General features: G+C 37.6%; 1 protein-coding gene across 4 annotated transcripts in view; it reads left to right on the forward strand.

The window, feature by feature from the left end:
* Positions 1-3273: 3273 nt before the first annotated feature.
* The window catches only part of SPECC1 (sperm antigen with calponin homology and coiled-coil domains 1), a 274574-nt gene continuing 249971 nt past the window's right edge, over positions 3274-27876 (forward strand). For 3 of the 4 annotated variants that reach the window (XM_079131656.1, XM_079131660.1, XM_079131661.1), the window contains exon 1: positions 3274-3366. The gene's annotated coding sequence lies outside the window, so the exon portion shown is untranslated. The other variant, XM_079131658.1, reaches the window with a different exon arrangement.

Consider the following 27876-nt stretch of genomic DNA (forward strand, 5'->3'; position numbering starts at 1 on the left):
ATATATAATACTATAATATATAATAATATAAATATAAAATTTATAAATATAAAATTTATATATAAATAAATAAATATTTAATATTAATAATATTTATTTAATATTATAAATAATAAATATTTATATATATAAAATTTATTATATATATAAATATTTACATGTAATATGTCAGTTTATTCCAGGAACAAACTGGTTGTTTATTAGGAATTTATTATAATTAGGACTCATTATGCAGTATTAGAAAATCTGTTGTCCCAGGGTTTATAAAGACTGCAATGGCCAGGATGGATGTCTTTCCATCCCCACACTGTGGAATAAGGCAAAATTTCTGATTTTGAGGCTCAGTCTTAATTTTAGATACCAGTTTTCACCAGTTGACTTCCAAAATATGACATACCACCAACCATTTTCCCCTATGCTCTATATTTCTTGATCCTTATCTGGTTCTTTACCTGCTCATTTGTCTGCTCCCTTTCCTACCTGTTTTCCTCTCAGGCTCTTGTCCTGACCCACAATCCCCTGCAACTTAGCTCCATAACTGCAAATCCCCCTCTAAACTTAAGCGCTTGGAGTAGCTCCTATATCTGCTTTGATTTAAACACAAATGTCCCTGTGGACACCTGAGTCTGCTGTCTTCTAAAACATAGAGCATGCTTCTTCTACGCTCTTGTCAAAAGTTCTGCTTTTTTAAAAAAACTTTAAACATTGAACTTTATCACTTTCTCTCCTTCCTTATTACTTTCTTATTCATTGACCATGTTATTCACCAGTTAGGCAAAATGTGTTTTGCCATGTTTGTGGCTGGTTTCCACATCCATGTGCATGACCTTATTCTTTCAGTACACTCCACTCCTATATCCAGGGCATCTTGGGCACTGCACAATCCATAAGGGGTACATGGTGACCCTAACTCTACTCTATGCTTGCCATCTGACTAGCTGTCTGTCTGGATGCTATAACGAAAACACCGTAGGCTAGGTAGTTTAAACAATAGAAATGTATTTCTCATAATTCAAGAGGATGAGAAACCTAAGATCAAGGCATATTTGGTGCCAGCTAAGGTCTCCAACCTGGGCCACAGATGGCACCTTCTTGCTGTGTCCTGACTAGATGAAATGGTGAAGGGAGCTCTTCGTATCTCACTAATCCCACACATGAGGTCTCCACCTAATTACCTTGAAAAGGCCCCACCTGCAAACACCATGGCACTAGGAACTGGGTTACAACATATGAATTTGGGGGAGGGGAGCACAGCCAGTCTGTGATACCATCCATTCTCATCCTGACTTGGCTATCAGATATTATCCGTATTCTCTTCATAGAAACTCTTCTCTGGTTGGGTTTTTAAATTACTTTAGTAAGCTAAATAGGGCACCATCAAAACTTCTAGATTGTTGAACTGACTACTTCCTCCCAAACATTTGGCTGTCCCCTTCCTTTATTTCTCTTCTTGCTCAGCTTAGATCCCAGAATTCTGCATTCAACACACACACACACACACACACACACACACACACTTGCCTAACCACCTCACAGATAAGTTATATTCTTCCTTTCCGGTGAAAATGCCATTGATTTTTGTTTGTTGAGATACCGGAGATTGAACCCAGGGCCTTGAGCATGTTAGGCAAGAGCTCTACCACTGAACTGAATCCCCATACCTTTTTAAATTTTATTTTGAGACATGGTCTCACCAAGTTTTTCATGTAGGCCTAGAACTTTCAATCCTCCTGCCCCAGCCTCCTGAGTAGCTGCTTACAGGCTTGTGACACCATGCTGGTCTGAGAAAACTTCTTTGACTTTCCTCTGTCAAACCAAACCTCCCCTCCCCTCTTCTTTCTACTTTCCTCCTTTTATAACAGAGGAGTTATTGTTACCTAGGCCAGATTTGCTCAACCTCTGAACTTGTTGACATTTTTGGGCAGGATCAGTCTTTGGTGTGGGGATTGCCTTGCTCATCATAGGATATTTAGCAGGATCTCTGGCCTCTATCCAGTAGATGCCGGTAGGATGGCCCCCAGTTGTGGCAACCAAGAATATCTTCAGTTGTTACCAAATGTTTGTGGGTGACCAAAACCACCCCTGGTTGAGAACCACTAGCATAGGCTCATTCCTCTACAAGTGCCTGGGATTCTACCATGCCCTTCACGCATACACAATAGACTCAGGTATCATGCAGTATTAATTATCATTTTCTTTTCAGTATCATCATCAGCTCCCTTTCAACAAAATTATTTTCATAGATATTTAAATATGCTGAAATTTCTCCATTGTAAACAAAACTCAACCCAAACCAAACCAAAAAACTCTCCTTTAATATCATTTCCATATCCAGTCATCAGAGACCCTTTTCCCCACAATCTGGCAAGAGTTGGTTACAATCCTCACTCCCTCAAATATGATTCAAGGTCCTGTCATTCCGTATCGCGGTATTTTCACCGCGAACTAAGTGACTGCCAGGTCAATAAATACAGTGAACATTCTTCAGCCCGTGGACATGAGACCCATTGGAGGAGAACCAGATTGAACTTGGTCTTGACCTTGTTTCAGTTGCCTCAGAGGCATCCTCAAAATGTTGGGTGGACATTGGGGTAACAGGGCTAAAGTGAGAGGGGAAGTCTAGGCTGGGACATAAATGCCTAGAACTCACACTATACAAGGACACAAAGGTATATATGTATATGTGTAACTAATGTCATAGAAAGCATGAGGTCCTTTGAGGAGAGTGAGGGGAATTTTAGTCAAGTTCTCAAACTTGAGTGTACATCAGAATCACACAAAGGGCTTGCAATAAATGTGAACTGCAGGGTCTCAACTTCAGTTTTAATTCAGCAAAAACCAAATAGGGCTGGGAATATAGCTCAGTGGTAGAGCATTTACCTAGTATGTTCAAGGCCTGGGTTCAATCCCCAGCACTATAAAAGCAAACAACAAAACAAAAATCAAATAGCCTTGGAGAGATAGAGAATTTGCATTTTTATCAAGTTCCCACAAGATGCTGAAGGTGCGGGCCATTTTAAGAACACTGGTCTAGAATGCCCAAAGGGCTCTCAGGCCTCCCAATGAGACGCTCCAACCTGGATTATCCAAAAGCGGAGGATGAAAGTTTTAGGAGAAAGCAAGAAGAAATGACCCGCCACTTGCTCACGGCAGGCGGATGAAGGGAGTGCAGGTCGAAGATGCAGAGGCTCCGGAACTACATCTCCCAGGGAGCCTCGCGCCAGCTAGCGCGCGCCCTCTGGAGGCGACTGGAGCTGAAGCGCTGGTGGGATCGCTGGGACCTTTCGCAGAGCATCCGCGAGCGCGCGGAGTCGGGACTGCTGCGGGCTGCGGCAGCACAGCAGAGCCGAGTGGGAACCTAAAGAGGTGGGTTAGTAGGAGCTGCGCGGGCCACTGGTTCCTTTATTTAACGTCAGTTGCATTGTCTTCCCGATTTAAGCTGACGAACGCGAGAGTCCGGGATTACCGGCGCAGGGACACAGGACTGTCCCTTTGGGAAGACGCGCTGCGGTGGTCGCCGCGGTGGCTCCGGTACTCCTTCGGGCAGCGGGTCCTGTCCCCAGCTGGAGAGGGACGTCATGCTCTGTCCGAGTCAGTCTGGGAGCAGAGGGACCGGTGCTGCAGGTGATAGTGGCAGGTGGCCGCCCCCTCCTCTCCGGGCTGGGAGGGGGGAAGTGCAGGTGGTTGGCGCAGAAGCTTGGGACAGAGGGTCAGGTGACTCCGGAAGAGTGGCCCTGGGAGGCATTCCCAGCCCTTGAAGTGGTGGGACAGGTGCGTGGGCTCTCCCGGCCCAGGCTCCTGTGGCCAAGGAAGCCTCCCACACCCTCCTTGGTGGTGGCCGAGATGGTGGTGTGTGTGTGTGTGAGATAGGTATTACCATGTAGAAGACCTTGGCCATTCTGGCGTCCACAGATCTCTGCCCCGCTTCCTGTCCTAGGTTGACCTCGGAAGGGCGCCGGTGCCCGTCTCCCCGGTTAGCTCGCGGTGCCACCTTGCAGTGCACCTGGTGAGCCCAGGGGGACCCTGTGGATTCTTGTGGGTTACCCGGTGATGCAGAGCCTGTCGTGAGTGCAACAGTAACAACCACCTTTCCCAAATGCCTTTAACAAAATTAGTTTTATGTACTTATTGTTTAAAACAGCAAGTTTCGTTCCGAATATCTTATTTTTATTTTGTGAGAGCTCCATTTGCCAGCACGCAAGTTTATGTAATAAGCAGTTTACGCTTTGGGGGGAAAATTCCGGTGAAGGTGCTCTTCCTTGCCCTCTATCGGATGAATTATGTTGGATTGGTTGACATGCTTATCCATTAGAAACTGCAGTAGCTGGAGGCTAGAGATAAAGTGTTTTTGAGTAGAGTCACAACTCAGCCCTTCAGAATGATTTTTGGTTTCAGCAGATTTTGGTTATCCAATTTCAAACACTGTTATTTCAATGTTTAAGATGGGGAAGGGTGGAGGGAACAAATTTGTCAATCCTAATACCTTACTCTATAGAAAATAGTTTTTGCATGATTAACTTTCAAAACAAGCAAGTTGAATAGGTAGATCTGAAGCTGAGACTCCGTACTAAACTCTACATCTGTTTTAATTCTAGTTTTAAGCTGATTAGTTTGGCTGTTCCTGTTAGATAACTTTATTGTCTGTTAAGCAACACCATATGTCTCTAATTGTTGTGCTTTTTATTTCTTTTCTTTCATGGGTCATTCTCTCTACGGTGTTGACTTTTAAGGTTAAACATCTTTGGGCTTAGTTTAGGGGAATGCTCCTCCTGTAAAGTCACTAAGTGTGCTTTTATGTTAGTATTTATACCTAAATATTAAGAGTTTAAACTCGGGGATGTACTTTGGTATTTTTCAAAAGCTTTCGTATAGCATTCGTTGATATGACCATGTAGGTTTCCATCTTAAAATTACAAATATAAGTGATTATGTTGCTGGATTTTTTTTTCTGTAAAATCCTGGGATACTTTAAAGTACACTTTTGGGTAGTTTGGTAGGGTCCATAACCTAACATTATTTAGGGTTTCCTATCTATATTTATAAGCAAAATTGGTATATAGTTTTCTTCCTTCCCCATTTTTGTGAGCTTGTAATTAGGGTTTTGCTGTCCTTACTGAAGTTGGGAAGTTTCCCATCATTTTCTGTGCTCTGGAGCAGAAGAATTATCTGTTTCTTGAAGTTTGCCAGAACTTGACTGCAGACTGCCTGAGCTGCAACTTATGCTTTCTTTCTTCTTCTCCTTCTTCTTTTTTCTGTGTTGGGGATTGAACCCAGGGCCTCACCCATGCTAGGCAAGCACTCTACCACTGTGCTACGTCTTCAGCCTTGCTGATGATTTTTAGGAAGTTGATATCAGTATTTAACTACCTCTTTATTTTTTTCCATAACCATTGATTTCTCAGGTTTTCTATTTCTTCAAAGTCAATTTAATACTTCTATTGTCATAGAAAATCCTTAACATTATTAAAATTTAATATATTTTAGTATAATATATATAGTATTCTGTGGTAAGAAATAAGCTCATGTATTTATAATATGTTATCTTTTTGTTAATACTAATGCTTTTTCTCTCTTTTTATTGGTCAGACTTGCTTTGAATTTTGCTTTAATTTGAATTTATTTTGTTTAAGCTCTAACCTTTTGAATTGAAAGTTTGGATTAATCTTATTTTTTAAATAAGCAATCATATTCTTCTGATTCTTACATTCCATTCATCTCCCATTTGGCCTTGGCTGTATTTTTACTTTAATCCTTCCAGATATTATTGTTGTTGTTATTATTTTCTAGATCAATATTTATTGTATTTATCAGTATTTATTATGTCTGCCTGTTTACCATTTTTCACTCTCCATTCCTTCTTTTTAAATTATTTTAAAATTGGTTCCTTTCCTTCTTGTATCTTTCCTTTTTTTTGAACCCTTTTCCTTCTCCTTCAAGTATATTCTTTAGAAGTTCCTTCAGTGAAAACAAATTCTCTGTTTTTGATAATATCTCAAAATGTCTTGGGACTGGAGTTGTAGCTCAGTGGTAGAGCACTTGCCTGGAACATGTGAGGCACTGGGTTCAATCCTCAGCACCACATAAAAAATAGAAATAAAATAAAGATATTATGTGTATTTACTAAAAAAAAATTTTTAAATGCCTTTATTTTATCTGCATTCTTGAATTTTGACCCTCCCCATGTTTCTTCCACTGAATTAAAAGTTATTATATATATGTATATATATATATATTTAAAAGATATTTTGTGACTGGAAAATATTGGGATTTCTATTCTGCCACATTGCTGAAAGAAAAATAAAGATTAAAAAGAGATATCAATTTGAAATCTAATGAACTGTCAGTTTTTATAACTGTTCCCAATACCCTTAAATTTGGTACAAAGGTGTATACTTAACTGAAGTTTATTGGTTACATTTCATGTTCTCTATTTCCCTAATTTGTTTTTCCTCTATTTGACCTATTAATTCTGAGAGTTGTGGTAAAGATTTCCACTATGATTCTTGTACATGTTTTTGTGTTATACTTCTATTGGTTATGTGCATGTTGGTGTGTGTGTGTGTGTGTGTGTGTGTGTGTGTGTGTGTGTGTACACCATATGTATATTTTGATTCATTCTATTTTTTTGTTTAGGTATTACTGGGAATTGAACCTAGGTGTGCCATAACACTGAACAACACCCCTGGTCTTTTTTATATTTCATTTTGAGACAAAGTCTTACTAAATTGTTCAGGGTGGTCTTAAGATTGGGATCCTCCTGCCTCAGTCTCCCAAATCGCTGGGATTACCGATATACACCACCACACCTAGCTACACATTGTGTTTTTGAAAGTGTGTTTTTAAGTGCTTAAAGATTCACAATTTTTATATCTTCTGGTTGAATTGTACTTTTGAGGATAAAAGAAACATCTCATTTAATTATTTTGCTTTTAATTCTATTTTTCTGGTATTAATATTGTTATCTCTGCTTTTTTGTTAGCATTTCTCTGGCACATTTTTTTCATTTATTTATTTTCAATTTTATGTGTTTCATTTTACTTGTTACTCTAGTGATTAGCTTCTAGTTACATTTTTGTTTTACTTATTAATCTTTTATAAAAATTGTGGTAAAATATACATAACACAAAATTTACTATTTTTAAGTGTACAGTTTACTAGTGTCAAGTATATTCTGTGTTGTCCAGAACATTTTCATCTTTCAAAACAGAAACTCTATACCCATTATCCTCTCCCCTAGCTCTGGCAACTACATTTCTACTTCCTATGACTCCTATTTTTGATTCTTTCTTTTTTGGCAGGGGTTGTGAGGGGTGGGTTTGCTGGGGATTGAACCCAGAGGCGCTTAACCACCAAGCCACATCTCCAGCCCTTTTTAATATTTTATTTAGAGATAGGGCTTCACTGAGTTGCTTAGGGCCTCACTAAGTTGCCGAGGCTGGCTTTGAACTTGTGATCCATCTGCCTCAGCCTCCTGAACTGCTGGGATTATAGGGGTGCACCATGCCTGGCTATTTTAGATTCTTAATGTAGTACCTCATCAAGTTTTGTCATCTTATCCACATGTAAGAATTTTCTTCCTTAAGTCTAAATAATATTCCACTCTATGTATACACCACATTTTGCTTATTTGTTCATCTGACATTTGTGCTGCTTCCACATTTTAGCTATTGTGTGTAATGCTGCTGTGACCATGGATGTACAAATATCTCTTTGAGAACCTATTTCCTGAATCATAAACTAATTCAATTTTTATTTTTTTTGAGGACTTGCCATAATGTTTTCATCAGAGGTTGTACCATTTTACATTCCCAAGAGTGATATACAGGGTTCTAAATCAACACTTGTTATTTTCTGTTTTTTTAATCATCCACCTAATGGTGGACAAAATTATAAAATTTTATCTTTGTGTGTGTGTGTGTGTGTGTGTGTGTGTGTGTGTGTGTGTATGGTGCTGGAGAATGTTAGGCAATTGCACTGCTACTACTGAGCTACCTCCCCTGCCCACACCCCCCCACCTGTTTTTTGTTTTGTTTTGCTTTTTGAGATAGGGTCTTGCTAAGTTGCCTAGGCTGGACTTGAATTTGAGGTCCTTCTGCCTCAGCCTCCTGAGTAGCTGGGATTTTAGGGGTACACACCCAGGCCTGGCTTGAAATCTTTGTCTTTAAACCACTTATATTTATTTTGATTACTGATATTTGGGGGCTTATTCCTGTTGTTTTATTTCATTTTCTATTTCTTACTCCTTGCTAGCCTCCACCCATTCCATAATTTTTGTTGGATTGAGTCTTTCTTGTTCCATTTTATATCTCTCAAGACATGTAAGTTACATATATCATTCCTACTCTGCTGTGGTTAGGTACTCATTTTTTGATAATTTTTAATTGAGATAGATATGTGCCAAAAGTATAAAAATTATAAATGACTAGCTCCATGAATTTTGGTAAACATACAAATAATCAGCTTTCAGAATAAAAAACAACTTTTCCTATGTTCCCAAACCTGCCTTTTCCTGCTCACCATCAAGGATAACAACTGTTTTGGTCTATATAGTTTTGTTTCACTTTTACAGTGCCATGGATTGAACCCAAAGCCTGGTGTATGCTAGGCAAGCACTCTACCACAGAGCTAAACCCACAACCTCTCTATTTTGATTTCTAACACAATAGATTAGTTTTGCATTTTTCTACTTAATACTAGAATTATACATTATGTATTCTTTTGATTCTGGCTTCTTTCCATCAACATTACATTTGTGAGATTTGTCTATATTCTTAAGTGTAGTTGTGGTTAATTTTCATTCTTTTTTTCTCTTTCCACATTGTTTATTGGTGCATTAAGTTGTACATAATGATGGTATTTGTCATTATATATTCATACATGTACAAAATATAGCAATATAATTGGACAGTATCACTCCCCAACACTTCTCCCCTCCTTCCTCTCCTCTCACTCCTTGTCCCTTTCCTCTACTGATCTCCCTTTGATTTTCATGAAATGACCCCCCCCACACGCCTTTCTTTTCCTTTTTCCTCTCTAGCTTCTGCATATGAGAGACAACATAACTATTCTTGACCTTCTAAGTTTGGCTTATTTCACTTTTGGTTAATTTCATTCTTATTATATCTATCCTATTGTGTATGTACTTATAATGTATGTATCCATTTTACCCTGGCATTTGGGTTGTTTGCAGTTTGGAACTTTATGTACAGTGCTGTTGCAAACATTCTAGTACTTGCTTTTTGTTGAGTGAATGTATAGATTTCTGTGAGTTTATATCTAGGAGTGCAACTTCTTTGTCATATAGATTGTGCATAGCTTTCGTAGATACTGCCAGTGACTTATTGTACTCATCACATAGTTGTGCTCATGGCCATAATTTTATTTATTTATTATCTTTATTTTTGGTGATACTGGAGTTTGAACCCAGGAAGTCTACCACTGGGATATATTCCCAGCCCTTTTTATTTTTTATTTTTTTATTTTTAGACAGGGTGTCATTAAGTTGCCCATTCTGGTCTCGAACTTGTGATCTTCCTGCTTCAGCCTCCTGAGTTGCTGGAATTATAGATGTGAGCCACTGCACCTGGCTTTTATGGTCATAATTTATTACAGTGAAAGGATACAAAGCAAAATCAACAAAAGAAAAAGGTTCATTATGGGTCCACATCTGGAGGTACAAGCTTCCAAGAGTCCTTTCCCAGTGCAGTCATATAAGATGTGCTTAATTTCCCCAGCAATGAGCCCTGACAACATAGGAAATGTTGCCAACCAGAGATGGTCACTATAGACTCACAGATCAGGGTTTTTACTAAGGACTAATCACACAGATCCCCCTCTGTCTATCACATTCCAGACTCCCAGAAAGAAAACAGGTGTTCAGCATAAACCAGAGTGTTTGCACAAGTAGTTTAGGTACAGCAAGTCACTCTGACCACTTTAGTATGGTAGGAATCCCAAGTTTCCAAATGCCAGCCACGTTGGGTCAACCTTGTATTCTTTTAGGAATAGCAGCAGTCTCAGACCTGCTGTGCTCACTCTTTTCTTCAAAAGTTCCCTCCTAGTTTTCTCAAAAAAATATGGACACTGTACCTGGAAGTGACTTCTCCCAGCCAGATAATCAAGTGTCTTTTGTCCTCTCTCAAGGAGAGAACAGCATTTGTGTGAATATTACAAAACAAACTGTGTGGGCTGGAGGTAAATGCTGAGCTATACCTCCAGCCCAGCATACCTGAGGGCCCAGGTTTGCCAGCATCATGGGAAAAAAACAGACAAACAAAATAAGCAAACTATGGCCAAAGAACCATTTCCAGACTTTGGAAGATACCAAAATATCACCCATGCTAAATAGAGTATAATTGCAAAAGAGCATGAAGGAGACACTCAAACATTTAAATTTATTTTTCCCTTAATTGATCTCTAGTCACTTCAAGATGAACATCATCCAACACAGCGATCCCCAGCTTCATTTACAACTTTTCCGTAGAACCATTCTGATTGCCACCCTCACACCACTGCCATCCCTGTAATTTCTATTCCCCCAGACTCTGTCCAGGGTCATGTGACATTTCATCACTAACTTCCCCTTCTGTGATTATATTAGATAGTTTTATAAAAAATATTTTTATTGGTAGATGGACACAATACCTTTATTTTATTTATTTTTATGTGGTGCTGAGGATGGAACCCAGTGCCTCACATGTGACAGGCAAGCAAGCACTCTACCACTAAGCTACAACCCCAGCCCTGCATTAGATAGTTTATATCTTTCAACTTCTTGTTTGTCTACATTTGATCTCCCACCAGATTGAGAATTCCTTGAGGACTGAACAGCAAGTCATACTTAGTGGTACATCCTGTGACTCCTTGGAAGGATGACATGCTTACAGTTGGTGCCTATTATTGAAAGAATAGCTAAAAGGAAGGAAGCAGTCTCTTCTTCATTCCATCCCCTGATTAACATGTAACTGAATTTTGTTATGTGCCCAGGATGATGATACAAAGCACCAAGCTGACATTAACTACTTTAGTTGTCTGCATTCTGTCTGCAGTGGATGGCATAATGAAATGTTTTAGTTTGAAAGACTTTTTTGAGGTCAGTGAACCTGAGTGTGGGCTTAGATTATCAAATCATCTTTTCTGCCTCACTCTCTGGACTGTTTCTGGTTGTAGACTTGTTTCCTCCCTTTCCCCAGGCATGGGGAACTGAGTTAGTTATATTCTCATTCTTCACTCTTCACACTTTTATCATCACAGGTCCGTGCAAGCCCCTCTCTTGCTTTGCTTGGTCCTACACTTGTTGGTTCACGTGTTCTTTCATTCTATTTGATCTCTGTCCCCAACTCTTACCTTCTTTCCTCTCATAGCCACTATTCTGATGTGTTTCATATGCATGCTTTCATTGTATGTATACTTAAAAATGTATACTGTTTTGTATGTATGTAATTTTAGGTTACATCAATAGTGTCATTTTATGGCCTTTATTCTATTTCTAAGCGATATCACTCACCACCATGTCTATTATCACTCACCATCTGTCCCTGTTGCTTTATAGCTCCCTGGTCTTCATAACTGTCACATTTTGCCTTTCTGCTCTCCTATGGATGGTACCCAGATTGATTCCTACTCATAGGCATCAAAAAAAATGTTGAATGAAACTCATACATGTCTCCTTATGGGCTTGTGTGAGAGTCTTTTCGAGATTTAGATCTAGGAGTAGCATTGCCTGGTCACAGTGTGTGCCTAAACAATTGACCCTTCATATCTCTAGGTTTCAAATTTATAAATACAACCAACTGTGGATGGAAAATATTTAAAAAATTTACAACTATATTGAACACCTGTAGACTTTTGCTCCTTATCCTTATTCCCTAAACAATACAGTATAAAAATTATTTACAGAGCATTTTACATTGTATTAGGAACTACAAGTAACCTTTAGAAAATTTAAAGTTTACAGGAGGCTATGTGGAGGGCCCATATAAATACGATATCACTTTTTGTAAGGGACTTGAGCATCTACACATTTTGGTACCTGAGTGGCATCCTGGAACCAATGCCCTGTGGATACTGCCAGATAACTGTATTTAATTTAACCTAGTACTGCCACCATGTTCTCCAGAGTGACTGCACCATCCTACACACCCCCAGAAGCACACTAGGATTTATTCTTCCTTCCTTCTCTTGTTGCTTAGGTGCAAAGTTATGAAAGTTTAAGTAGCCCTTATCTGAAATGCTTGGGATTTTGGAATATTTCCTTAAACATGAGATATCTCAGAGATGGGACCCAAGTCTAAACAAAAACTCATTCATGTTTTGTATACACCTTATACACACATAGCCTGAAGATAATTTATACAGTATTTTTGGTGCACTTGTGTTTGCCACTGTCACATGAGATCAGGTGTGAAGTTTTCTACTTGTGGCATCATATTGGTGTTCAAGAAATTTTTGATTTAGGAGCATTTCAGATCTTGAATTCTTGGACTTAGGGGTGGGTGCTCAAGCAGATAACACCCTGCTGACAAATGCGTAGTAAGTACCTATTGTGTATTGTGTGCTGAGATTATTGTGAGGAGTAAGACTCAAATTTTTTCTATTAAGTTAATGTTTGGGTGGGGAAACAGATGAGTGGGCAGGCAGTTACTAAAGAGGATGACAGGGGTTGAGCACAAAATTTGGCAGCAGGGGTAAGGAGCAGGGTATGTCAGATAAGACTTCTTAGAAGAAGGCGGAATCTAAATAAAGTGGGCAAAGGAGTTAGGCAGGACAAGGCAAATAAAAAATAAATAAATAAATAAATAAAAATAAAAATAAAAAATAAAATAAAAAGGCTTTCTTCTTTTTTTTTTTTTCTTTTTTTCTTTTTGGTACTTCATCTGCAAAATCTATGAGGCTTAGCTCAGTCAGTATAACTGGAAAGTGGAGATCAGGGTTTTGTGGTTTCAAGGAGAGGGAGAATTGGGGTAGATTGAAGTTGGAATGGTGAGCAATCCAAAAGTAGGAAGCAGGAATGACAAAGGTGGGGGGAAATTCTGACATAGAATCAGGAATGCTTGAATAATCAAAGGTTGATGATGACAACTCCCACGCTAGTAAAATGTGCCAGAACATAAGAAAACACGAAAGCACGCCAACTCATTTTATGAGACTAAAATAACCCAGATAGAGAACAGTAGAAGCCCATAAAAATAAACTACAGACCAAGTTTACATATGGTATATATGTAAATATCCTAATTTAACAAAAGCAAAATGACTACAGCAGAATATTAAAATGGTAATAAACTTTGACCAAATAGATTTTAGTCTAGGAATTCCTGACTGTTTTGATAATTGGATGTATGCTAGTCTAATACATTAAACAAATAGAAAGGAAAAGCTATATAATCATCTTTGGAGAGTGCGGATAAATACTTGAATGAATTTGATCATTCCCTGGAAGCTTTCCTGCAGTGTTTGCTGTATGTGCAGTTTTCCTGTCCAGTTGGTTTTTCTCACCTTTTACTTTCTATGGTGAATTTTTGCTTATTATTTCTATAACTTTACATCATGTCCTGGGTTTTTGCTTATTCTATGTACTTATTCTCTTCTCTCTAGTAATGTTCCATTCTAGCCTTTCAGTTTTCTCTATTTTTCTATTCTCTGTTTCTTATCTTCTGTTCTAATTTTTATTTATTTCTTTTCTTCTGGTAGATAGGAGAGGTGCAACTTTAAACTTTTCAAAGTCTACTGGCTCATTGTTTTACCACCTCAATGGTAACACCAGGGAACACCTAGGATTACTGTGAACCAAAAGAAACTGGAAGTGGCAAGGAACTGTTCTTTTCTAGAGATGTCAGAGGGAGCCCCGCCTTGTGGACACCATAGTTTCAGACTTCTCATCTTCAGAACTGGTAAAGAATAAATTTCTGTAAGCAATCAATACTATAAATTTTCCTCTTAACTTTGCTTTAGTTTTGATATGCTATATCTTTTTTGAAGTTGACCTTGTTATTATTAAGCCAGCCAATCCTTTTTCTTTTTCATTTCTTATTTTTTTCTTTCTTTTTTTTTTAATTTTTAATTTTTTTTTTTCGATACTGAGGATTGAACCCAGGGACACTTAACTACTGAGCCATATCCCCAGCCCTTTTTAAACATTTTATTTGGAGACAGGGTCTCAAAGTTGCTTTAGGGCCTTGCTAAGTTGCTGAGGCTAGCTTTGAACTTAGGATCCTCCTGCCTCAGCCTCTCAAGCTTCTGGGGTTACAGGAGTGTGCCACTGTGCCTGGCTCCTGTTTTCTTTTGATTAAAGTTTGCATGACATATTTTACCATCTTTTAATTTCGTCCGTAAGTCATATCTATGTAACTGTTGATAGGTTAGAGCTTAAATCTGATATTTAACTTATTTTTTTAAAATAGTTTGTTCTGATTTTCCTTTTTCTGTTTTCCTATGGATTTTTTGAACATTTTTAGAATTCCATTTGGATATTTCTAAGTGTTTCTTCCTATCTCTGCATAGCATTATTAGTGATTGCTCTAAGTATTATTTTATATACACATAACTTTTCAAAGTGGCTGGCATCATTGTTTTACCACTTCAGTGAAGTGTAGAAACTTCATCTCTCTTTACTTTCCCCATTTGTAAGTGTCTACGTACATTTAGAATCACAGTTATAATTTTTGCTTTAATCATTGAAGCTAGTTTATAAATCTTAAGATAGAAATATTATTGTAAATACATACATTTTTTTAACGAGGTTATTTCTTCTGTTTTCATATTCTTAAGTTCCTTCTTTCCTCATTTCCTTTCTGTTGAGCGAACTTTCTTTTGCCTTTCATTTACATTTTTTGGGAGTTTGGTTATTACATTTTTCAATTCTAAAATTCCATTAAAATATCTGTCTTTTATTTCTTTACTGATACTCTTTATTTTTCATTTATTTCAATCATGTTCATAATTGTTTTCAGGATGATGACTGCTTTAAAATCATTATCAGATAATTCTGACATCTGTGTTATCTCAGTGTTGGTGCCTGATGATCTTTTCTCAACTGAATGACACTATACCAACAGGAGGGGAAAGGGCTGCCTTCATCCTGCTGAGCAAGAGTGTGCTATGGTTTGAATGTCCTCATCAAAACTTACTTTGTAGCCAGGCATGGAAGTGTACTTCTATAATCCCAGCAGCTCAGGAGGCTGAGGCAGGAGGATCACAAGTTCAAAGCCAGTCTCAGAAACTTAGTGAGGCCCTAAGCAACTTAGTGAGACTGTGTCTCAAAATAAAAAATAAAAAGGGCTGGGGACATAGCTTGGTAGTTAAGTGCCCCTGGGTTAAATCCCTAGTACCAAAAAAAAAAAAAAAAAAAAAAAAAAAAAAATGCAACCATTTGGCAAAGTGTTTAGGTCATAAAGATTCTACTTGGATTAGAGGATTAATGGGTTATCACTGGAGTGACTTTGTTATAAAAACAAGCCTCTCTGACTTGCTTGCTCTGTCTCATCATGGGATATCCTTTGCCATGTTAGGACCCAGTAGGAAGGCCCTCACCAGAAGCTGAACAGCTGCTGGTATCAAGACTCTTGGACTTTCAGAACTATGAGATAAATGAGCCTCTTTTCTTTGTAAAGTATCCAGCCTCCAGTATTTTATTACAGCAGCAGCAACAACAACAAAAACAGACAATGGGGCTGGAGTTGTAGCTCGGTGATAGAGCACTTGCCTTGCTTGAGTGAGGACAGGTTGGATTCTCAGCACCGTATATAAATAAATAAAATAAAAATCCATTGACAACTAAAAAATATTAAAAACAAAAAAACAAAAAAAAACCAGACTATGACAGACTGGAAATACCAATTCCACTGATGCTCCTGGGAGGATGGTGGTGGAGTGGGTTCCTCATTCTTGCCAGCCTTTCCTGACACTGCCCTGGTGCAGCATTGGGTGCCTTCATGAAGGTGGAAGCCTAGGTTCCCCACTCTCCTGTTAGAATGGGGGTAGGGTGAGGCCTAGTTCTTTTGTGTGTGTGTGGTATTGGGCTGGAGTAGAGCAGTATGGCCTAAATGTTTTCCGTCTTACTAGAGTGCCCCTTTCCTGGTCCTTTGGCCCAAGTAGGCTTTTCGTAAGGCTCTTTACATCTATGCCTTTAGGTGTTTCCAAGTCACTTGCTCTTTCAGGTTCAAGTTTGGAGTAATGAGGCAATGAGAAAATTTAGTGACTGATCACTGGGGTATTGCTCAGACTATAGGTTCCCTAGACAGTTAGCTTCTGCTCTTCACTTTTTAGAACCATTTTGTATTTTTTCCATATCTGATGTCCAGAGTTTTTAACTGTACTTAATGAGAATAGGGAAAATCGTCTCCATCCTACTGTAGCCCAAGTCCATACATGTTTTTTTTTTTTTTTTTTTTGAAACTGAGCTTTCTTTAAGAGGCCAAGCAAGTTTTCTAGTAAAGCATCCCATGTTCTGAATTTGTGTCTTTCATGAAATTCATAATGAGTTTCAAAAGAATAGCAGTGGCAAGAAGGCTACACAGGTGATGCTGTATACCTCACCAGGTGTCATGAGGAGGCACATGATGTTAGGTTGTCCAACAGATGGGGATGGTAAGCTTGATTATGTCTTCCTTTGTAATTAATAAATAACCTGTGGGGTGAAACTTTAATATCAAGTGAATGTGCTTTCCCCCGACCACCTTTTACTCAACAGTTTTGGCACATCTTGGTGAATATATTTGGGTTACAAAATGGTGATTTCCTAAATCTATTATTTTCTTTACATTAGTTAATTAGTATTCTTCTGTAGAGAAGAACTTCATTCCCCCATCCTTTTATTCCTTTTTTAGTATCAATGTGTTTAAATCATATTTAATAATTTATAGTCATTTACATAAATATGAATATACTTTTGTGTTGGGGGCAGTGTTGAGGATGGTACCCAGGGCCTTGCGCATTCCAGGTAGCAGCTCTACTGCGAAGCTACCTTCTCAGCCTGATTCAAGTATTTTTCTAATGTTCTGACTCTGAGTGGAGAATAGTCAAGTTGCATGGATATATTGGTAGGCTGTGGGCAAATTATGAAGTGTTTCAGAACTTGTTTCTCTTGTTGAATGGAAAGCATTTTATTGGCCTCAGCATACTAAAAATGGCTATTATAAGATCTGAGGCTGTTCTTCCCAGTTGTTTAAGTAAGGTGATGGAGGGGATAGTTTGATGAAAGTGACTCTCAAGGGTTTATGGTTTACTGAGTGTTATAAAACTTGTGTTCAGCCTTTGGATAGGATACCTGTGCTTTTTCTTTTACTGATTGACTCTCCTATTATATTACTGTATGCCTTTTAAGTCAGTCAGTTGCTCAGTTTCTTTTCCTTATCTTCATCTGGAAGAGTGTGACAGTATTCTAAACAAATTGAATTAAGATTAAAACATAGCACAGTGTTTATATGTATTGAACATTATATGGCACCCCATTAATATGTACAATTTTTATGTATCAGTTAAAAATAAAAATCTTAAAAGAGGAAATGAGAAAACCATATAAAATCATTTTATATGCAGTCTTTAAATTGAAGATGTATAAAAAGCACAAAACTTAGTCATTAAAAGGAGCAACAAAGGAAGCCTCATGTCAGATCCTAGGGTTTGCTTTTACTTGAAGGAGTGGTAGCATGGCATTTTAATAACAGTTCCAAGTGAAATAATAAGAGGAACTGTAAAGTTATAGTTATTTCAGCTTACTTGGAGAAGGTTTAGGCAGAAGACATGTGAAAAGTGGATTTGTTTATATTCTGCATTTGAGTAAATAAATAGAACGTAAAAGACTAAAATATTGAAACTACATTTAACAAGTAAAAAATGTTTATATGTATATATATATGTGTGTGATTTAAAGAAATATTTTGGTTTCTAATTTTAATTTCTTTTTTCAAAAAGTAATTTGTAGCCAGGTGTGGTGACCTGCACCTGTAGTCCCAGCTACTCAGGAGACTGAGGCAGGAGGATTGCTTGAGCCCACAAGTTCAAGATTAGCCTGGACAACATAGTGAAACTTCATTTCAAAAAGAAAAAAAGAAAGAAAGAAAGAAAAGAAGAAAATAGGAAAAAGTAATAATTCCTTCTGGGGTAAAAGTTGGAAACAATGTGGATGCTTGACATAGTGAAAATTCCCAATTTTCCTCTGTTTTGTTTCTATTTTTTTCAGATCTTTTCTATGCATACCGTAAAAAAATTTTTAGAAATTTGTTCATATTTGCATAATCATACTATAGCTACTACACATATTTTTATGTCCCTATGTGGACAATCTATACAGCTCCTTTTTTTTAAAATTTAAATGGGATCTTTCTATATTGCTCTGGCTGGCTCTGAACTCCTAGGCTCAAGTGCCTTAAATTAATTCAATAAAATTATTTTGAATGGAAATCATGTTGGAAAATTTTAGTAGTATTTAACAGTGGGATGTTTTAGATAATTCTGTGGGCATAATTCATTGTTAAGCTATGCATCCACTTACCTACTTTGAATGATTTTGCTGACAGAAGTCAGCATTCTTGGTTACTCATTCTACATTCTCTTACTCCAGCTGCCCAATGACACAAGAAATGAATTTGCTGATAAAGTTGGCAGAGGAAATTAGGATAATTTTTCTTTTGGTCTGTAATGTATAGACATTAAGTGGCCCAACTTAGGTTACATTTGATAACTTCACCTTAGTAAAGCATCCTCCTTTAGTTAATTAAGCTGGCTATGGATACTCTCTAAGAAAAAAAAAATTGATAGAAATTTTTAGACTAATGTATGCATGAGCTATAAAGAACTTCTTTAGCTATAATTTCAGGGTAATATAAGCATATTTTTGTTATTATGATCTTGCAAGTTTGCTAACTGCTTTACTGAAAATAGTGTACATGGAAAAACCTAGCACAGTATGTCCCCAAAAAACATTTGGTTATTTCTTTAGGACACTTATTTAAATTTGGTCTTGAGCTTGTCAAATTATTTCTTTTAAACTGCTTTATTTATGTAGACTTTTGCTTTGGTGCTTTTTTTTTCCACTTTGGGACTTTTATTCATTTAATTAAATGAATATTTATTGATTACCCACTCTAGCTAGACAATTTCTTGTGTACTGATTGCAGTGGAACAAAACAGACAAGAACCCTGTTCTCATTGAATTTATAATTAGTGGGTGAGTTAGGCAATAAATAAGAAAATCTCAGGTTGTGATGAGTTCTATGAGAAAAAAATAAAGCAGGGTGATGTGATAGTTCACCTTGGGGGCAACATCTGGTAGGAAGTTGACATAGTTAATAAGTAATATTAGTTACTATTTATTAGAATGACAGTGTGGCAAATAGGAAAGCATGCACCTTAGAGTAAGGTAAGATTCTGTATAAATCTCAGGTTATCTACATGCAAATGGTGTGGCCTTGAATAAATTGCCTTGCCCCTCTGGTCCCCAGTTTCCTCAACAGCCCAGAAGGGGAAAAAATCTATAGTGGCTTGTATGGAGATAAGTATGACAAGGAAAAACACCTAGAAAAGGGACCTGTAAATAGAAAAGCCTAGAAAAGTATGTGATTTATAAACAGTAGCTAAAATATTGCTAGCTTGTTCATTAAAATTTTTCAAATAAGAAATTTCTCCATAATTTCTATAGTTTTAATATCATGTGTTAATAAGATGAATGTTTCAAAGAAAGCTCCTTTAAACATCCACACATGCCCATGGTCACCATAGTAACTGCTAAAATAGGAAATTGCTGGTATCATTCTATTCATTTCCATGAATCGTCATAGTTTAATGTTCACCTACTGTTGGCCAAATTTTGTTGAGGCCATACATAATAGAGAGGGAACTAGATTTATTGGATATCAAATACAAATAAATTTGAATGGACCCCAAAGGTAATAACATCAATGGATATACCACTGTTTCATTTGTTTCACATTGAGGAAAACTAGGATTCAAAGATATTTAACACCTTACCCAAACTAAGGAGCCAAGCTGGGATCCTACTAGACCACAGGATGGGAGCAGGAACAGCCCCAAGATTCCAAGTCTATCGGGCCTGCTGATGAAGATTTCTATTGAGGAGATTCTGAGACCAAGTAGAAGTCATCATTGCTAAGATAAGCAGCCCAATGAAGTGACATTCCAGGGAGAAGCAGGGACTGTAGGGAGGATAAAGATTGGGGTAGCAGGTAAGCCACCATACTGAAACCTGGTACAGGCCAGAGAGATGAAACAAGGATCTGCATCCAGTGTAAGGGAAGAAAGGAAGGTGTAGGTAACAACTAAATTGATTTAAAATGTATTTCTTAACTATCCATTTGCTCTCGAGACAGAACCATGCTAAACAGCATTAATTCTTTCTTCTTTTCCCTTTCTCTCAATAAAGAGGTGTCCCTCCCTGGGCCTCAAATTGATGGATAAAGGATTCTGCCATGATCTTTGTCAATTATCCCCTATCATTCATATTTTAGGTGCTCTGCCTACTTAAAAATACACTCATATGCCTCTTACCATTAAAAAGAACTGTACCAGCATCCCCTATTTTGCCTCTAACAGTTGACATCCATTCATGGCTCAGTTTTTAGGACAGCCTGACTCCGTTTCCTTTACCTTTAGTTTCCTCCCTAATTCTATGATCTTACTAAATTATTCTTAGTTCTGTGACCTCCTTACCCCTGGAACCTTACTCTGTTCTTGGTGAAGTCAACAGTCACCATCTATAGGTATGTTCACCTGACTGTTGGACATCTCCAATGGTATGTCTTGGGCATTTCAAATTCAGGATGAATTTTAACATGAATTAAACTCCACTTCCACAGTGTGATGATTTTAAACTGTTTCCACAAGTGCTTTGATACTTTTAAGGGGTGGAGCTTAATGTCCCTCCCCTTGACTGTGGACTGGACTCCACAGTCCCCTTCTAACTAATGGAATAAGACAGAAGTGATGGCATGAAACTTTAGGGATCAGGCCATTAAAGACTTTGTGGCTTCTTTCTGTTCTCCTCTCTTTTGGACCACTTGCTCTGGGAAAGCCACCTGCCATATTGTTAGGATATTCTTACAGTGCTATAGAGAGGTTCACTTGGCAAGGAACTAAGACCTGCCACCAAAAACCAGCTGTACCTTCCCAGGCATGTGAGTAAACTTGGAAGTGAATCCTCTAGCTCCAGCTGAGCCTTCAGATGACAAGGTCCCTGCTAGCATCCTGACTACAACCTCCCAAGAAATCCTGAGCTTGAGGCCAGAGAGCTAAGCCTCTCCTAGACTCCTAACCCTCAGAAACAGTGGGATGGCACATGTTTGTTGCTTTAAGCTGCCAATAGTTGTGGGCGATTTGTTTTGCAGCAAGAGTTAACCAATATACATGGCAAACCTGTTTTCCCAGTCTAGCAAATTGAACCCAAACTAGGAAATTCCTTTTTCCTTCCCCAAATCCAGCCTGTGATCAAGTCCTGTTGTTTCCATTTAGAAATCTGTTAGTCTGTTCTTATTTTCATTGTCACTCTCTTAGTTTATTATTTCTCATTCAGACTGTTTAAATGGCCTTCAGTTTTATTCCCTTATAATTTGTCACCTGCACTGTGAATAGAGCTGTCATTCTAAAATGTGAACTTGATCATCTTTATTCTTTGATTAAATTGCCCTTACTGACTAGAGGTAACCTTACTTTAGCAATGCAGGTAAAACCATCCAAGGTTTGAAACTGGGTTTGCTTTCCAGTTCCATCTTTCATGCCTCATGTAGTACGGAATGTAGCCATCAGAAATGGCTGATGGTTGCCAGAATCTCTCATGGTTCTTCCGGTTTCTGTGATTTAGTGTGTGAAGCCCTTTCTGCTTTTTGGCAGGCTTTCACCAACTCTCCAACTTTTCCTGTCTACCAAACGTTAGACATTCCTCCCCGCTTCTTCCCTGAACCCCAGCAGATACTTCTGTAATCGCTGTGGTCACATCACTGTAATTAATTGTTTCTTAATGTCTGACTCACAATTAGACTAGGAATCCCACTAGATTAGGGGCTGAGCTGTATTCATGGTAGTGGTGCTTCTCTGAACTTAAAAAAAAATTGTTCATTTCTATCTATTTTTGCTGCACTGGGGGATGGAACCCAGAGCCTCACGCGAGCTAGGCAAGCATTCTACATTTGACATCCTCAACTCCCCCCACCTTTTTTTTTTTTTTATAAAAAGTTATTTACACAAAAAGTTTATTCTACTACTTCTACTTTTAAATATATCTAGTACTTCTGAATATATAGAAGGACTAGATATTCCACATAAGAACCTGTCCACTAAGCACACAACACTAGTAAATAAAATTGCATATTTAGCAAATGGTTATAATCTGAGGTATCTTCTAATATGTTCATTTTTTAAAAAAAAATTTTCATAGTTGTGATGGATAGCATGCCTTTATTTTATATATTTATCTTTATGCAGTGCTAGGGATCGAACCCAGTGCCTCACACATTCTAGGCAAGTGCTCTGCCACTGAGCTACATACAGCCACAGCCCTGCAATATGATCATTTGTTCCTGAACCTTTCCCTCCTCACTTCCTTCTCTCTACTTTCAGTCCAGTGGACAAGAACAAACATATATAACACTTAGAGATGGTTGAACATATTCATATCCAGAAGTCATTTACAGATGACAAGCGTTCCTCTGAATTTCAACACAAAATGTACCAAATGTGCCAACTTTACTAACTACTTGGTCATATACTGGCAACCTCTTTAACATCTAGAGACTGGATGTTGCAAACTTGGGACTCTTTTGTCCATTATATGTACTATATAAATAGCAAAACAAACTGTACAGAACATACAGAAAACTGATGTCTGAAAATGTCCAAATATAAACACGCTTTTTTTTTGCCAGGTCCTGAGCATTGAGTCCAGGGGTGCTTTACCACAGTCACATCCCCCAGTCCTTTTTATTTTTTTATTTTGAGACAGGGTCTTGCTAGTTTGCAGAAGCTGACCTTAAGCTTGCCATACTCCTTTCTCAGCCTCCCAATTAGCTGGATTACAGGTGTGTGCCATTGTGCCCAGCCATATTATTTATTTTGTTGTGGTAAGAACACTTGACATGAGACCACCCTTCTTAACAAATTGTTAAGTGGACAATAAATTATTGTATTCTGGTGGAAAACCCTGACTTTCAAGGAATACCGGCTATGAATTTATGAACCTATTTTAGAGTAGAAAACCAAAACTATGCACCATAATTTTAAAATATGTAAATTTTAAATGATTTTAAGTTAATCATACCATGATTCATATATCTGTAAGAGAGGTCTCATTGTTTATAATCTTAAACTATCTATACTCTAGGACAGATTCCAGAGCTTTTCCATTTCTTTTCTTACCTTATTTTTGGTAACAGAAGGCCTTAGAATTATAGGTCATCAGAAATGGTAAAAAGCATTTTGACTCCAACTGATAGAGCTGTAAATTCAGGGTAAGTATGGACACAGTGATTATTGTAATGTCTTACTGAAGGTCACTTTCCACGGCTGAGGTAACAAGCATATTCTTGCTTAAAAGCTGGGAGGTTCAGTGTTTCTATCTAGTGGACAATGGCAATTGAATTCCTTACCTGCTCTTTGATTCTGTAAAATGTTTCTTTATATCATTGTGTAACATTTCAGTGTAGTTTTTCAGTAAGCCAATAATATATCAAAATTTTATTTCTCTAGTTTGTGAAGAAAACTGTCAACTACTAGGGAAATCAAACTCATGGAGATTCAGCTGTCTGTATGGCAGTTTGATCATATGAAGATATCCTAGTCTGGGGTTGTAGTTCAGTGGTAGAGTACTTGCCTCATACATGTGAGGCACTGGTTTCAATCCTCAGCACCAAATAAAAGTAAATAAAATAAAATAAAGGCATTGTGTCCATCTACAACTAAAAAAATGTTTTAAAAAGATATCCTAACATCTTAGCATTAAAACTCATGATATTTTGGCTAAGACTCAGGATGCTCCAAATATTGATTACTGAAGTGTACTATTTGAGTCACCTAAGATCATAGAAATGGTCTTCATCAGTATTATCATTGTTATGAAGAAATAGTCTTCTTTAATTCATTATTTTAAATATCTGTGTGAACACCTTTCCCCTTAATAGCCTATGTACTTCTGAAAATATAACTGAAAAAAATAACTTAAAAATTCTTTAAAAGATACTTGTATTCTTTAAAGGGAATTTTTTTGAGAAACACATAAAAACATGACTGAATACTTCATAGGCCATTTTACACAATAAAGTCTATACTAATGACAGTTGCTAGGTATAACAATTTTGAGCAGATGAACTGCATTTGTGAAGAAACAGATCAAAAAGTGAAATGTAGGGACACATGATATTATATTTGGTACGTTTGTACACCCAGCTTTATTACTGCAGTCATCTGAAATATGGCCTAAGTCTCAATTAAATTGGTCACTGCTCACTAGTCCCCTCTCCAGAATTCACCTTTGTATCCTTTTTTTGTGTGTATTTAAATTCTTTTTTAAAAAATTTATTTATTTTGATTCATTGTAAACAAATAGGGTAAAACTTATTTCTCTGGTTGTACATGAAGTAGAGTCATACCATTTGTGTAATCATACATGTACATGGGGTAATGATGTTTGTCTCAATCTTTTTCCTTTCCCCCCACCCCTCCCACCCTCTTAACTCTATCTACCCTTCTTATAATAGCCCATTTTTCCCCCAATGGGAATTCAGGTTTTTAGAATTTACGCTTCCAGGATTTCAACATTCAGGATTTTATTTTGGGGGGATTGTCATTTCTGGGGTTTTAGACTTCAGAGATTTTGATCTTTCAGTGCTTCAACATTCAGGATTAGGGCATTTGGGTTTGTGTATTTTGCATTTAGAATCAGCACCACTTCCAGCCTCCAGCAGTCTGTGCTTTGTCCCACAGTCACTTGGTGATAAGGACTGTGTCCGAGGCCATCCCATTCACTGACTGCTAGATGTAAGCTTTGGGATTCTCTTATCCTCAGTTGCTGTGACTCACTTAGCACAGATCATCAGTATTTGATCATCACTTGAGATTCTTGTCTGAACAATGTGTACTAAGAGACTGGTTTTCTTTTTCTTTTTCTTTTTTTTCCCCCCATGGATTCTTTTGGAAGGTCTTTAAATTACTCCCCTTAACTAATCAGATAGATAACATTTTCTAATGCTTTCTATGATTTATTGACTTTGATTCTATTTTTCTTTCATTTATTTAGCAATCATTTACCAAGGGCTTGCTAGGCAGTCTGTGAAATAGAACAGTGTTTTGTCTCACAGAACTAGTGCTTTGCATGTGAGGCTTTCTCCCATATTGTATCCAATCTGTAGTTTGCAGCCAATTTTTCTACTTTTTATTTTTCTTACCTGCTATGTTTCAGATCCATAAACTAACTCTGTGTCCTCATTTCAAACTTTGTTCTCCAATCTAAACATACAGTAACAATTCTGGTATTAATCCTTTGCATATGAACTTAAAAGTTCTATTTTAAAACTTCCAGTTACAACACATAAGAATGCATTCTTATAAAAATTCAAATATAGATATAAAGTAAAATATGAAAAGTCTCTCTTTACAATCCCCACTCCAGTTACCTCCCCCAAGAGCCATACCCACAAGCATATGAAAGTACTTATTTCCTACATTTTTATCTCTTTTTAAAATATTGGTCCATATGAAGAGTTTTTAAAATGCCTTGTGGCCTTAACCCGTGTTTGTTGGCTTCTAGTAAGGTAAGCATCTTTTCATGTTTGGTCATTGTATTTTTACTTTTGTGAGTTGCTTTTTCATATCCTTTTCCTTTATTCTGTGGACTGTTTGTTTCTTCTTGAGTTAATTTTGGTAATCTGTGTTTTCCTAGAAAATTATCGGTTTTGCCTAGTTTACAAATCCACATATGCAATTATGTTCTTGTTCTTGTTTCTAATTTGGATACCTTCTTTTTTCCTTCCTTGATTAGATTTGTCAAAGGTTTTTATCTTGTTAGTCCTTTGAAACATTAGCTTTTAGTTTTATTAATCTTCATGACCACTTTTAAAATGTTTTGTGCTTCATTAATTGCTGCTCTTATCTTTATGCATTTCTCCCTCCTTTCTGTGGTCTTAGGGAAGACCCTTCCTGCACATAGGGTGGGAGCAAAGGTTCAAATAGTTGTTGGGGGTTGGGGAAACAATTGTTAACATCATTCCCATTCACATGTGACTTCTGCTCACATCCTCCCAACCACCATCACAAACTAGACATTTTGGAATCAATTAAGAAATAAGAGATAAGTCAGGAAGTAGACAGATTGAAATCAAACTATCAGCTTTATTCATAATAAGGGTGAATTGAAGAATAATGATTGTCGTCAGCCTAGGGACCCTCCCCCTCTGAGTTAAAGTTAACTAAGAAATTATTAGCATAAGTGCTTTAGGAGGGTCAATAAAAAGCCAGTTAAAGATGAATAAATTAATTACTTAGAAGCACTGAGGGCCAAGTGGTCTCAGGGGAGGTCAATTTCTTTTTTTTTTTTTTTTTTTTTTTCACAATACTGAGAATTAAGCCTGGGGTGGGCTACTATGGACCTATATTCCTGCCCTCCCCTATTTTTTTTTCTTTGAGGCAAGCTCTCAATAAATTGCATAGGCTGGCCTCAAACTTGTGAACCTCCTGCCTCGGCCAGGTCACTGGGATTATAGGTGTGCAGCACTGTACCCAGCTCATTTCTGTTTGGACACCCAGTTCAGAAACAAAGAAAAATGAGTTGGTGGTCCTTCATGGGTGGCTAATGGAGCATGGCCAGATTGGTGGAAGAAGATGACCTTGATGTTCAGGGTGGTCAGGCAGGTGTGAGATCAGAAGAGGAGGCTCAGGGGCTTCAGCTTCATATGAGCATATAAGCCAGGTGCAGAGGGAATATGATTGTTCTTCTGAAAGAGGAGCAACTGGAGGTCAGCAAAAGGAATTACACATGCTGAACTTGATAGGAGAGTTGAGTAGATAGGCACATCCCCAAGCGAGATAGTTCTTGCTGGAGACTGGGGCTGAGTCATTCTTTAGACTATTCCGGGCTCATATTCTCTCCTGAAATTAGTTTAACATCTGCTTTGGAATCAAAGGGGTAGCTACTTTCCTATTCCTGGCTAATTAAACAAATGCAAATCAATTTAGCCCAGGAGGGAAGTGCAGCGTGGGTGGCAGGTGTACAGCACCAGAAGCAGAGTGATCTATGATGGGTGGGAGGATACCAGGAGGTGTCTCCATGGAGCCAAATGGTCCTCATACCTCCCTAGATAACCTCTCAAGGTCATGACCTGTGGTGCATGAATTCACTTGGCACGTCCATAATGCTTTAAAAAAACAAAAACCCCGGGGCTGGGGTTGTGGTTCAGCGGTGGAGGTACTGGGTTCGATTCTCAGCACCACATATAAATTTATAAAATAAAGGTCCATCAACAACCAAAGAATATCTTTAAAAAAAAAAAAAAAAAAACCTCAGCACATTGTGACTTGTAAACACACTGTGACTTGTGATAAACTTCTTGTTCCAAGTCATGTATACCAGAAAGAAACTTGCCTTTATGTTTTCAAAGGGAGGACAGGATGAACCTTGTCTCATACCTCATGAGAAGACCAACTTCACTAACATCCCTTACTCAGTGTGGAGTGTTTCCCTCTGTAATTAGTTCTCTCTGTGTAATTTCTTACAATGAAATTGTATGCTTAAAACAAAATTAATTTAAAGAGTTGATTTGGTTAATATACAAGTGAAGTTCTTCCTCGTAGAAATGAGTGTTTGTAGTCAGACTTTATACATATTACAGAGAAGAGCAATATTGCTATAGTTTGGATCATAAGTGTCCCCTGAAGTCTC

This window comes from Sciurus vulgaris, assembly GCF_902686455.1.
Source record: "Sciurus vulgaris genome assembly, chromosome: 3".
NCBI lineage: Eukaryota > Metazoa > Chordata > Mammalia > Rodentia > Sciuridae > Sciurus > Sciurus vulgaris.